Source organism: Pan troglodytes, chromosome 4 (genome assembly GCF_028858775.2).
Source record: "Pan troglodytes isolate AG18354 chromosome 4, NHGRI_mPanTro3-v2.0_pri, whole genome shotgun sequence".
NCBI classification, from domain to species: Eukaryota; Metazoa; Chordata; class Mammalia; order Primates; family Hominidae; genus Pan; species Pan troglodytes.
Genome location: NC_072402.2, coordinates 124,499,576 through 124,514,142, shown reverse-complemented (window position 1 = coordinate 124,514,142; position 14,567 = coordinate 124,499,576). Strand labels below are relative to the sequence as shown.

At 44.6% G+C, this 14,567-nt stretch overlaps 1 pseudogene; it reads left to right on the top strand.

The window, feature by feature from the left end:
• The first annotated feature begins 8,998 nt into the window (after positions 1 to 8,998).
• LOC107974570 (10 kDa heat shock protein, mitochondrial-like) lies at positions 8,999 to 13,378 on the top strand (annotated as a pseudogene).
• Positions 13,379 to 14,567: the final 1,189 nt, after the last annotated feature.

Below are 14,567 nucleotides of genomic sequence, written 5' to 3'. Positions count from 1 at the left end.
GGAAAAGGCATTTCCTGAGGGTCCACACCTGTTAATATCAAATGTTAATTGAATGCAAGCCTCAGGGAGAAGAAACTTCCTGGGCATGCATATTAAGAGGCAAAAATGGCGAAGTATGATCTTCCAGGTAAACTCCACGGGCAAAAGGAAGAAAGCCTCAGATAGGCATGCTTATGACTCCCTAAACACACTGCGCTGTGCTCAATTCCAAAGGGTAAGGAGGGCACTGTGCAGGCGGGCAGCCCACCCTAAGGGAAGAATCATGGGAAAGAGGTGAGCTTATACAAGTCCTAATATCGCCAGGCGCGGTGGCTCATGCCTGTAATCACACCGCTGCACTCCAGCCTGGTGACAGAGGGAGACTCCGTCTCAAAAAAAAAGTCCTAGTATCACAGTTAAATGGGGCACTTGACTCTCCCTTTTTGTTCTTTGGGTCTCTTCCAAGTGTGCTTTCCTTCTTTCCTATTCTAAAGCCGTTTTAAACAAACTTCTATTCCTGCTCCGAAAATTGTCTCGCTCCTTATGCCCTTCAGTAGAATTCTTTCTTCTGAGAAGGCAAGAACCAAAGTTGCTGCGTACCTATACAGATGTAAGGCTGGATAGGTGGCTGGTAACTCAGGATGACTCTGATCTCTTCCGCTGGTAACATTATTGTCAGCGGAAACTGACAATTCCCGCCACACTGAGTCCTCCAGCACCAGAACCCTGACCAATTCACCTTTGCATCCCTAGTGCCTAGCATCATTCCTGTTATTAGGAAGTTCAATAAATATTTATCAAATAAGCATATCATTTATCTTCCCTACTAGACTTTTCTTCTCAGAGAGATTAAGAGCCACGTGGACTTAAACTTTAGATTGGACACAGATCTGACAAATTTGATGCACAGGGAAAGGACTTAAAACATTTATTTAGGGCTGGGAGCGGTGGCTCACGCCTTTAATCCCAGCACTTTGGGAGGCCGAGGCAGGTGGATCACGAGGTCAGGAGATCGAGACCATCCCGGCCAACACGGTGAAACCCCGTCTCCACTAAAAAAAAATACAAAAAAATTAGCCGGGCGTGGTGGCGGGTGCCTGTAGTCCCAGCTACTTGGGAGGCTGAGGCGTGGTGGCGGGTGCCTGTAGTCCCAGCTACTTGGGAGGCTGAGGCAGGAGAATGGCGTGAACCCGGGAGGCGGAGCTTGCAGTGAGGCGAGATCGCCCCACTGCACTCCAGCCTGGGCGACAAAGCAAGACTCCATCTCAAAACAAAACAAAAAATTTTTTTATTTAACATATATTTGTCAAATTAAATAAAAAGTAGTATGTTAAGAAAAAACAAAGATATTTCAAATACAGAGTCTACAGTGAAGTTGTGGAGACTGAACAAGGAATATATTTTTAAAAACAACCAGGGTGGGCCTGGTGGCTTATGCCTGTAATTCCGACACTTTGAGAGGCTGAGGTGGGTGGATTGCTTGAGCTCAAGAATTTTGCCAATATAGAAAGACCGCGTATCTATAAAAAATCAAAATAAATTTTAAAAAAGAAAAGAGCCAGGCGCGGTGGCTCACGCCTGTAATCCCAACACTTTGGGGGGCCAAAGCGGGCAGATCACGAGGTCAGGAGTTCGAGACCAGCCTGGCCAACATGGTGAAACCCCGTCTCTACTAAAGATACAAAAAATTAGCGGGGCGTGGTGGTGCGCACCTGTAATCCCAGCTACTCGGGAGACTGAGGCAGAATTGCTTGTACCCGATAGGCAGAGGTTGCAGTGAGCCGGGACTACACCATTGCACTCCAGCCTGGGCCACAGGGCGAGACTCCGTCTAAAAAAGGAAGAAAGAAAGAACGAGTGAAAAGAAAGACTGAAAGAGAAAGAAAGAAAGGAGAGAGGGAGGGAAGAAAGAAAAGAAAGAAAGGAAGGAAGGAAGGAAGGAAGGAAGGAAGGAAAGAAAGAAAGAAAAGAAAGAAAGGAAGGAAGGAGAGAGGGAGGGAAGAAAAGAAACGAAGGAAGGAAGGAAAAAGAAAGAAAAAGAAGGGAGGGAGGGAAGAAAGAAAGGGAAGGAAGGAAGAAAGGAAGGAGAGAAAGAAAGAAAGAGAAAGAAAAAGAGAAAGAAAGAGAAAGAAAGAAAGGGAGGGAGGGAGGGAAGAAAGAAAAGGAAGGAAGGAGAGAAAGAAAGAGAGAGAAAGAAAAAGAAAAAGAAAGAAAGAAAGAAAGAAAGAAAGAAAGAAAGAAAGAAAGAAAGAAAGAAAGAAAGAAGAGAGAGAAAGAAAGAAAGAAAAAGAAAAAGAACCACAACCCACTAAAAATCCCTGGGTTTTGTGCTTGGAGCCAAAGAAGTAGCCTTCAAAGCAAGCGCCACTGAAGGGAAATCCTGGTGGGCTGGGGATCTGGGGGCGGGCCTCAAGTGAGAGGTAGAACCTACTCTGACTGTGAAGCCTGAGCAAGAGTCAGACACAACGACAAACCAACCGCTTCCACCTACACAGGGTTCCTAAATAGTCACCACCCCCACTCTTTTCAGTTGGATGATGAGTCAACTAAAACTCTCATCAAAGCTGCCAGGCTTTTTGCCCCCTGCTGTTTTTAGACCCAAGACGAAATCCTCAAGGCACTGAAGGAGATCAGAATCTGCCACCCCCAAATATGCCACTTCCGCATAAAGATGATTTTGAGCTGATGGCAATTAGGAAGCAGCACATGAAGGAAGAACTCCGTGTCCTCCCACTTTCTGCCTAAAAGCAGGGCATAAAATCCTCCTTGTAAAGGTGTTTTCCTTTTCTATATCAGAGAGAGGAAAATGACTCTTATTTGCATAACAAGGCTTACTAAACGACACTTATCTACTATACATTTCCTGGTCACCTTCCTGCCATTTACCACTTTTAGAAGGCCAAACTCTTTTTCCTCTGTCTGGTCACTTCTCCACCAGTTATTGCTTTTCATTAAAATGGTATATAAGCCCTTAGGTCTAACTACCTCTTTGGGTTTCCACTTTATTTCTGTAAAGTCCCCGTGCACATAAAAATGTTAACATTAATAAATGCTATGATTTGAATATTTGTCCCCTCCAAAACTCATATTGAAATTTAATTTTCAGGCCAGGTGTGGTGGCTCACGCCTGTAATCCCAGCACTTTGGGAGGCTGAGGCAGGTGGATCACCTGAGGTCAGGGGTTCAATACCAGCCTGGCCAACATGGTGAAACCCCATCTCTAGTAAAAATACAAAAATTAGCCGGGCATGGTGGTGCACGCCTATAATCCCAGCTACTCTGGAGGCTGAGGCAGGAGAATCGCTTGAACCGAGGAGGCAGAGGTTGCATGAGCCAAGACCACGCCACTGCACTCCAGCCTGGACGACAGAGGGAGACTCCATCTCAAAAAAATTTAAAAAAAGAAAAGAAATTTAATTTTCAATGTGGTAATACTGAGAGGTGGGACCTTTAAGAGGTGAATAATGAATTAGTGGGATAGTGTGGTAATAGGACTGGTAGCTTTATAAGAAGAGGAGGATCTGAGCTAGCATGCCCAGCCCCATCACCATGCAGTGCCCTACACTGCCTTGTCACTCTGTAGAGAGTCTCCACCAGCAAGAAGGCCCTCACCAAGTGCAGCCCTCTGACCTTGGACTTCTCAGCTTCCATAACTGTAAGAAATATTTTTTGTTGGCGGAGCACGGTGGCTTACGGCTGTAATCCCAGCACTTTGGGAGGCTGAGGTGGGTGGATCACGAGGTCAGGAGTTGGAGACCAGCCTGGCCAATATGGTGAAACTCCATCTCTACTAAAATACAAAAATTAGCTGGGCATGGTGGCACGCACCTGTAGTCCCAGGTGCTTGGGAGGCTGAGGCAGGAGAATCGCTTGAACCCAGGAGGTGGAGGTTGCAGTGAGCCAAGATTGCGCCACCACACTGCAGCCTGGGCAACAAGAGTGAAACTCCGTCTCAAAAACAAAAACAAAAAATAAATATTTTTTGTCTATATATTATCCAGTTTCCAGTGTTCTGCTCTAAGCAACAGAAAACAAAGAGAATAAAGTAACGTATGCCTTTGCTACTGTTAATGTCTTTTGTGAGTTTAATTTGCAGGCCCCAGTTACTAAACCTAAGAGGAAAGGTTTTGTTTCATTTTGTTTTGTTTTTCTCCCTTACAGCCTAACAGAAAACAAAACAAAAATAAACTTCTCCAATAAAATAGTATGCTTGAAGAAGGAGTTACTGTTTTTGGCCAGTGTTGACTAAAGGGTTAACACAGCATCTACCCCTTCCAAGGAGTCTGTGTGGGAGGAGAGAGGAGAGGACTGATTACATTCTTTCTCCACACAAGCTTTCACCTATCCTCCTCCTGAAAATAACTCTTTATCTAGAACTTAAGTGGGATAGGGTCTAATGGAATTTCATGTGTGAAATTTTTATTTTTTTAATATGAGAAAAAGAAACAACAAACTAGTGCCGCAAATGCCACTGAATTGTACACTTAAAAAAGGTTAATGGTTTGTTTTATTTCTGTGAATTTTACCTCAATAAAAAAATGAATGAAACTACCTTAATTTGGTATCTCTGAAAATCTTTCCTGGTCATGAAATTTATCCATCCTCTTTTGTGTTTGTAAAGAGCTGGATCAAAACTGAAAAGAATTTAGCCCTGTGAAATGGCTTGGACACAAAGTTTGAGGTGTGGTCCCAGCTCTGCTTCATCTTGGGGATCCTTTACTCTCGATATGCCTCAATTTCTATTATGAAATAGCAGATTTGAATATTGGATCTCTTCCAGTTGTAAATTGTTTGATTTAGAATCAAGAGGTGATTTATATCTTTATTGTTATTTTTCAGTAGGGCTCATTTTACATTGCATTATTCTGTAAGCCTAGAGACTGTGATCTGATATAAGCGTTGAAACCCAAGCAAATCATTTTTACTGGTGTCTCCTTACCTAGGTACTCATTCATCCAGAAAAACCAACCAAACAAACAAAAAACAAAAAGGCCAGGCACTGTGGCTCACACCTATAATCCCAGCCCTTTGGGAAGCGGAAGTGGCTGGACGGATCGCCTGAGCTCCAGACCAACCTGGACAACATGACGAAACCCTGTCTCTATGAAATAAACAAAAATTAGCCAAATGTGGTGGTGCATGCCTGTAGCCCCAGGTACTGGGAGGCTGAGAAGTGAGAATTCCTTGAGCCCAGGAGTCTGAGGCTGCAGTGAGCTATGACTGCACCACCGAATTCCAGCCTGGATGACAGAGTGAGACCCTGTCTCAAAAAACAAACAAACATAACACAAAATGAAAACAGTAACAATTTAACATATTCCAAGACACAAAACCCAATTCTATCCCCAAGAAATTTGCAGTCTACTGATCATTACATAACTGCAGTGGGCCCTCCCTCTCTGTGAGTTCAGCATTTGTGAATTCAACCAACTAGGGATTGACAATATTTGGAAAATGCTTTGGCATGGTGGCTCATAGCTGTAATCTCAGCATTTTGGGAGGCTGAGGTGAGTGGATGACTTGAGCCCAGGAGTTCAAGACCAGCCTGGGCAACATGGCAAAACCCTGTGTCTACAAAATATACAATAATTAGCTAGGAATGGTGGTGCATGTCTGTAGCTCCAGCTGCTCAGCAGGTGAGAATGTGAGCTGGAGTCATAGCCTGAAAAGCCTCATATACACTATTATTCCTACCACGAAGATGAAGAAATCAGGCCTAGCATCTGAAACATGTGGCTCCCTACAATCTTACTTATAAAGAGAAAAATAGAATTATCTTACAGTGGAGAAAACTGGCAAACACATCCTTATCCTGAGATCAAAGTTAAAAATCACCAGATCAGAAGAAATTGACGTCATGTGCTTACTGGATATAATGCACTGAGAATTCTGTGAAGTTTTTGCCAAAAATACCTCCTCTGAATTTAATCATAAGGCTCCAGCCAAACCCAAACTTGAAGGACACTCTAGAAAATAAATGACCAGTATTTTTCAAAAATATTAATGTTGGCCAGGTGTAGTGGCTCATGCCTGTAATCCCAGCACTTTGGGAAGCTAAGGTGGGAGAACTGTTTAAGGCCAGCAGTTGGAGACCAGCCTGAGCAACATAGCAAGACCCCATATCTATTAAAAAAATTAATGTCATGAAAGAAAAAAAAGAAATTGATTGTTTCCAATTAAAGACAACTAAAGAGACATATTCACTGAACACAATACATGATGTAGGATTTCTTTTGCCATAAAGAACATTATTTGGACAACTGGAAAGATCTGAATAAGATCTATTATCAATAATAATATTGTATCAATGATAATTTCCTGACTTTCTGGTTATGTAAGAGAATGTCCTTATCTTTTTTTTTTTTTTTTTTTTTTTTTTTTGAGACGGAATCTCGCTGTTTCACCCAGGCTGGAGTGCAGTGGTGCAATCTCGGCTCACTGCAGGCTCCGCCCCCCGGGGTTCACGCCATTCTCCTGCCTCATCCTCCTGTGTAGCTGGGACTACAGGCGCCTGCCACCTCGCCCGGCTAATTTTTTGTATTTTTAGTAGAGACGGGGTTTCATCGTGTTAGCCAGGATGGTCTCGATCTCCTGACCTCGTGATCCGCCTGCCTCGGCCTTCCAAAGTGCTGGGATTACAAGCGTGAGCCACCGCGCCCGGCTGAGAATGTCTTTATCTTTAGGAAATAGTCACTGAAGTACTAAGGGGTAAAGCCTAAAAAAATTTAAAACGCTGGACATGGTGGCTCACACCTGTATTGGAGTACTTTGGGGGGCCAAGGTGGGAGGATTGCTTGAGGCCAGGAGTTCAAGATTAGCTTAGTCAACATAGCAAGACGCCGACTCTTAAAACAAAAGAAAACAAAACAACTTTTATTTTTTTTTTTTGAGACGGAATCTTGCTCTGTCACCCAGGCTGGAGTGCAGTGGCAGGATCTCAGCTCACTGCAAGTTCCACCTTCCAGGCTCACGCCATTCTCCTGCCTCAGCCTCCCAAGTAGCTGGGACTACAGGCACCCGCCACCACGCCCAGCTAATTTTTTGCATTTTTAGTAGAGACAGGGTTTCACCGTGTTAGCTAAGATGGTCTCGATCTCCTGACCTTGTGATCTGCCCACCTCGGCCTCCCAAAGTGTTGGGATTACAGGCGTGAACCACCACGACCGGCGTTTTTTTTTTGTTTTGTTTTTTGTTTTTTTTGAGACAGTGTCTCACTCTGTCACCAGGCTGGAGTGCAGTGGCGGGATCTCAGCTCACTGCAACCTCCCCCTCCTGGGTTCAAGCGATTCTGTCTCAGCCTCCCGAGTAGCTGGGACTACAGGTGTGTGCCACCATGCCTAGCTAATTTTTGTATTTTTAGTAGAGACAGGGTTTCACCATGTTGGTCAGGCTGGTCTTGAACTCCAGACCTCAAATGATCTGCTCGCCTTGGCCTCTCAAAGTGCTGTGATTACAGGCATGAGCCACTGCACCTGGCCTTTTTTTTTTTTTTTTTTTTTTTTGAGATGGAGTTTCACTCTTGTTGCCCAGGCTGAAGTGCAATGGTGAGATCTCGGCTCACCGCAACCTCTGTCTCCCAGGTTCAAGTGACTCTCCTGCCTCAGCCTCCCTAGTAGCTGGGATTACAGGCATGCACCACCATGCCCGGCTAATTTTGTATTTTTAGTAGAGACGGGGTTTCCCCATGTTGGTTAGGCTGGTCTCAAACTCCTGACCTCAGGTGATCTACCCTCCTCGGCCTCCCAAAGTGCTGGGATTACAGGCATGAGCCACCGCACCCGACCTGACAGACATATTTTATTCAACAGTTTGTTGGCTTAACTTGTAACTTTTAAATATTTTGACATAAGGTATGTGGGATCTCCATTTATCCTTCAGTCCCAAGCCCACTATTGTTATGGGTGGGTGCTTCACAGCCTGTGAAAGAGTGGAATAACAGTTCTCTACTGGAAAGCAACCAATCTTTTTGCTGGCTGAACCTGAAAACACTTGTACCATGTAAAACATTTCTTTTGCCGTTGAGTTGCCTTTAGTACTCACAGGTATGTCATGAGTGGTCACAGTATGCCACGAGAGAGACACTCTCCCTGGTCTCTTTTATTTTCCCAGTTTCTACCCATTTGTTCTCCCTGATAAACTCCAGGCTCCAACCTGTTGACATACACCACACAGTAGGGGTCCTTGACACTGCGGCCACTGGTTCCATCCTGGGAGGACATCAGGCCTTAACATTCAGGTTCATCTGCAGCATCTACAAGCAGAAAATAAACCTTTCTCTTGCTAAAATTGTTTGCCTTTGATGGCATAAGTTCTGGGGCCTTATATTAAAAATTTGGGGGTGGAGGGTGTTACACAGGACAGAAAATCCCTTTCACATTTGGTTATGAAAACTTAAAAACTTTTCATTATCTTTATGCAATTGATGTTTTGTAAGTACCTGGTGTCAAAAGAGTGAACAGACAACCTGCAGATTGGGAGAAAACATTTGCAAGCTGTGAATCCAACAGGGGACTAATATCCAGATTTTACAAAGGACTCAAACAACTCAACAAAAGACGACAAACAATTTATTTTAAAAAGATATAAATAGGCTGGGCATGGTGGCTCATACCTGTAATCCCAGCACTTTGGGAGGCCGAGGCGGGCGGATCACAAGGTCAGGAGTTCGAGACCAGCCTGGCCAATATGGGGAAACCCCCATCTCTACTAAAAACACAAAAATTAGCTGGGCGCTTGTAGTCCCAGTTACTCGGGAGGCTGAAGCAGGAGAATTGCTTGAACCCAGGAGGTAGAGGTTGCATTGAGCTGAGATGGCACCACTGCACTCCAGCCTGGGCAACAGAACAAGACAAGACTCCATCTCTAAATAAATAAATAAGTATCAGCGCCCTTTCTGCTCAGATATCCTTCTCCCTACATATAGAGAGCTGTTTCTCTTTCTCTTCTCTTCTGCCTATTAAACCTCTGCTCCTAAACTCCTTGTGTGTGTCTGTGTCCTAAATTTTCCTGATGGGAGACGATGAACCCCAGGGTATATGCCCCAGACAATGTAGCCACTTCATACTGGGACCCTCATCCGGGATACCAAGGTACAACATTCATTGAAACGCAACATCTGGTGGAGGCAAACCAGGGTTACCACCCATTGGAATGGCTGACAGCAATCTAACTCCAATGGTGCTGTAGACAGAACCACGAATGGACACAATTTTCTTCCGAGGATGCTTAGATCGACCACAGGAGGAGCCCTAGCTGCTGTTCCCCATACAACACCCCTTTTCGGCAGGATTAGCCAGAAATAATCATCGTCCAACACCCCTAACAGCAGTTAGGGTTACCACTCCGGAGAGGGGAATGATACAGGAGGAGTTAAGATGAAATTACTTGGACAGATAATAAAGGTATAGGAGTCCTCAGCAAGGCTTTTTTTTTTTTAGATGGAGTTTCGCTCTTGTTGCCCAGGCTGGAGTGCAATGGTGCGATCTCTGCTCACTGCAACCTCCGCCTCCCAGGTACAAGCGATTCTCCTGTCTCAGCCTCCCAAGTATCTGGGATTACAGGCGCTGCCACGCCCGCTAATTTTTTGTATTTTTAGTAGAGACAGGGTTTTACCACTTTGGCCAGGGTGGTCTCAAACTCCTGACCTCGTAATCCGCCCGCCTCGGCCTCCCAAAATGCTGGGATTACAGGTGTGAGCCACCGTGCCCGCTGGGTTTTTCTCATTCTCTTCTCTTCTACCTATTAAACCTCCACTCCTAAAAATAAAAAATAAAAAGAAATCCCACAGATAATCCCATTAAAAAGTAGGCAAGTGGGCAAGGGACATGAATAGACATTTTTCAAAAGAAGACATACAAATGACCACCAAGCCCATGAAAAAATGCTCAACATCACTAATCATCAGAAAAGTGAAAACTCAGCTAGGCAATGTGGCTCACGCCTGTAATCCTAGCACTTTGCAAGGCCAAGGGGGGTGGATCACCTGAGGTCAGGAGTTTGAGACCAGCCTGGCCAACAGGGGCAAACCCTGTCTCTACTAAAAATATTTTTTAAAAATTCACCAGGAATAGTGGTACACACCTGTAATCCCACCTACTCGGGAGGCTGAGACAGGAGAATCTCTTGATTCCGGGAGGCAGAGGTTGCAGTGAGCTGAGATCGCACCACTGCACTCCAGCCTGGGCGACAGAGCAAGACTCTGTCTCAAAAAACAGAAAACAAAAAGACAAAACAACAACAAAAAGGGAAAATGAAAATTAAAACCTCAGTGATATATCATCTTACACATTAGAATGGCTATTATTAAAAAGACTGGGCAGGCTCAGTGGCTCAAGCCTGTAATCCAGCACATTAGGAGGCTGAGTGGGGAGGAACTCTTGATCCCAATAGTTCCAGACCAGCCTGGGCAACATGGTGAGACCCTGTTTCTACAAAAAAATTGAAAATTAGCTAGGTGTGGTGACATACAAGACCTTGTTTATAAAATAAATAAGTAGATAAATAAATAGACTAAAAATAACTGATGGTGAGAATGCAGAGAACGGAACACTTACACATCCAGGTGGGAATGTAAGTTAGTTCAACCTCTATGGAAAATAGTTTAGAGATTTCTCAAAGAACTAAAAATAGAACTACCATTTGACCCAGTGATCCCACTACTGGCAATCTACCCAAAGGAAAAGAAAAGAAATAGTTGGCTGGGCACAGTGGCTCAAACCTGTAATCTCAGCACTTTAGGAGCGTGAGGTGGGAGGATCCCTTGGCCCAGGAGTACAAGACCAATCTGGGCAACATAGCAAGACTCTATCACTCTCTCTCTCTCTCTCTCTATATATATGCTGGGCATGTATATATATTATATATATATATTATATATTATATAATATATAATGTATATATATAATATATAATATATAATACATAATATAATATATTTTATATATATATATATATAATTATATATATATATATATATATATGCTGGGCATGTTGGCATTTGCCTGTAGTCCCAGCTACTTGGGAAGCTGAGGCAGGAGACCAGGGAACAGGAGTTTGATGTTGCAGTGAGCTATGATGGCACCACTGCACTCCAACCTGGGCAAGAGCATGAGACCCTGTCTAAAAAAAAAAAAAGAAAAAGAAAGAAAGAAAAGAAAATATAAAAGAAATCACCATACCAAAAAGAAGATACCTGCATTCATACGTTTATTGCAGCCTGAGCCTAGGAGTTCAAGACCAGCCTGGCCAACATAGTAGGACTCTGTCTCCATAAAAAAATACGAAAATTGGCCAGGCGCGGTGGCTCACGCCTGTAATCCCAGCACTTTGGGAGGCCAAGGTGGGTGGATCACGAGGTTAGGAGTTCGAGACCAGCCTGGCCAACATGGTGGAACCCCGTCTCTACTAAAAATACAAAATTAGCCGGGTGTGCACGTCTGTAATCCCAGCTACTTGGGCGGCTGAGACAGGAGAATTACTTGAACCTGGGAGGTGGAGGTTGCAGTGAGCCGAGATCGCACTACTGCACTCCAGCCTGGGCAACAAGAGTGAAACTCCGCCTCAAAATAAATAAAATAGAATACAATAAAATAAAAATACAAAAATTAGCCAGGAATGGTGGCACAAGTCTGTGGTCCCAGCTACTCGGGATGCTGAGGCAGGAGGATCACTTGAGCAGGGGAAGCCAGGATTCAAAGAAAGTCAAATACCATGTTCTCACTTATAAGTGGGAGCTAATCTCAGCTACTCTGGAGGCTGAGGCAGGAGAATCGTTTGAACCCGGGAAGCGGAGTTTGCAGTGAGCCGAGATCATGCCACTGCACTCCAGCCTGGGCGACAGAGCAAGACTCCATCTAAAACAAAAACAAAAACAAAAAACAAAAAAACAAAACAAATAAGTGGCAGCTAAATAATGTATATACATGGACATAGAGTGTGGGATACTATACTTTGGAAAGTTGGAAGACTGGGAGGGTGGGAGGGGGAGGAACGATGAGAAGTTACTTAATGGGTACAAGTTACACTATTCGGGTGATGGTTACATTAAAAGCCCAGACAATATATCCATGTAGCAAAACCTCACTTGTATCCCTTGAGTTGGAGGGTTGGAAGACTGGGAGGGTGGGAAGGGGAGGAACGATGAGAAGTCACTTAATGGGTACAAGTTACACTATTCGGGTGATGGTTACATTAAAAGCCCAGACAATATATCCATGTAGCAAAACCTCACTTGTATCCCTTGAGTTGGAGGGTTGGAAGACTGGGAGGGTGGGAAGGGGAGGAACAATGAGAAGTCACTTAATGGGTACAAGTTACACTATTCGGGTGATGGTTACATTAAAAGCCAAGACAATATACCCATGTAGCAAAACCTCACTTGTATCCCTTGAGTTTATATAAAAAAGGGAAAGAGGTCTCTCCTTGCGGCGCTGCACGCAGAGTACGAGGCTGCGGCGGAGGGAGTCACGTCGGGACAAACCTTTAGAAACTTTCTTCCACTCTGACCGAGTATCGGTTGAAAGGAGTACTGCCGAAACTGTAACCAAAGGAGGCATTATGCTTCCAGAAAAATCTCAAGGAAAAGTACTGCAAGCAAGAGTAGTCGCTATTGGATCGGGTTCTAAAGAAAAGGGGAGAGATTCAACCAGTTAGCATGAAAGTTGAAGATAAAGTTCTTCTTCAAGAATATGGAGGCACCAAAGTAGTTGTAGATGACAAGGATTTTTTTTATTTGTTTATTTTTTTTAAGACAGTCTCACTCTGTCGCCCAGGCTGGAGCGCAGTGGAGCGATCTCGACTCACTGCAACCTTCGTCTCCCGGGTTCAAGCGATTCTCCTGCCTCAGCCTCACGAGTAGCTGGGATTACAGGCATCCGCCACCACGCCCAGCTAATTTTTTTTGTATTTTTGGTAGAGACGGGGTTTCACCATGTTTGCTGGCCAGGCTGGTCTTGAACTCCTGACCTCAGGCGATTCGCCTGCCTCAGCCTCCCAAAGTGCTAGGATTACAGGCGTGAGCCACTGTGCCCAGCAGGATTATTTCTTATTTAGAGATGGTGACTTTTTTTTTTTTTTTTTTTTTTTTTGAGACGCACTCTTGCTCTGTCTCCTGGGCTGGAGTGCAGTGGCGTGATCTCAGCTCACTGCAACCTCCGCCTCGGATTCACGCCATTCTCCTGCCTCAGCCTCCCGAGTAGCTGGGACTACAGGCGCCCGCCACCACGCCAGGCTAATTTTTTGTATTTTTACTAGAGACGGGGTTTCACCGTGTTAGCCAGGATGGTCTTGATCTCCTGACCTCGTGATCCGCCCGCCTCAGCCTCCCAAAGTGCTGGGATTGCAGGCGTGAGCCACCGCGCTCGGCCGAGATGGTGACATTCTTGGAAAGCATGTAGACTGAAATAAGTCACTATTGAAATGGCATCAATGTGAAGCTGCCCATTCCACTGAAGTTCTGAAATCTTTCATCATGTAAATACTTTCCATACCTTTTATTGACCGTGCCCGGCCAATAAAAGGTATTTTAAAGAAATCTAGGCGTTGTGGCTCACGCCTGTAATCCCAGCACTTTGGGAGGCCAAGGCGGGCAGATCACGAGATCAAGAGATCCAGACCATCCTGGCCAACATGGTGAAACCCTGTCCCTACTAAAAATACGAAAATTGGCCGGGCGTGATGGTGCTCGCCTGTAGTCCCAGCTACTAGTGAGGCTGAGGTAGGAGAATCGCTTGAACCCGGGAGGCGGAGGTTGCAGTGAGCCAAGATCGCGCCACTGCACTCCAGCCTGGGCGACAGAGCAAGACGCTGTCTTAAAAAAAAAAAAAAAAAAAGATGTTAAATGTGTTAGTTTTGTGATTAACCGTAATTTTGGGGGGGCTTTTTAAAAAGGTAAGGTCTGAGTTAGTCATTCAGGGAGAGCCTGAAAAGGTTAATTAGAAACAGCTGGAGGCAGGTAATGACCTTAAAACCCTAAACAGCACCCAGAGCAGAAGCTAAGCACCCTCTGGATCGCCCCTGGGGATGCAGCAGGGAATGGTCTTCAGTGTCAGCTTGGGAATACAGATTCCTTCACCAGCAACTACTACTGTGTGGATCCACACCACCCAAGACAGCACCATCCCAGAGATGTGTGACCAAAATGGTCAGAGTGAGTAAGTGCCCCAAGGCAGGTATTAGGAGAAAGTGCAGAGGTGAAGGAGTCAGACACCAAGGAAGATAAGAATGAGGAATACACAATTAGGACAGAGGAAAATGGTTTTGGATCAATTTCAGAGGTTTTAATCATTGCCTAAAGGTGAGCTTTACATTCTACTTATAGAATGTTGGTTGGTCAGGCTAGATGCTTTGGAATGTTTCAGAATGGAACACATCAGAAAGGATAAAAAGTTTAAAGGGGATTGATGTCAATGTGGCAAAACAAGACAGAACTGAACAGAGACAGGTGTCTGACCAACCCCCAACTCCCTCAAATAATTTGAGATTCAGTGATTTGAGAGAATAGATTGAGTCAGTAACACCTAATAAGTCTTAAAAATTGGTGTTTATGGCCGGGCGTGGTGGCTCACGCCTGTAATCCCAGCACTTTGAGA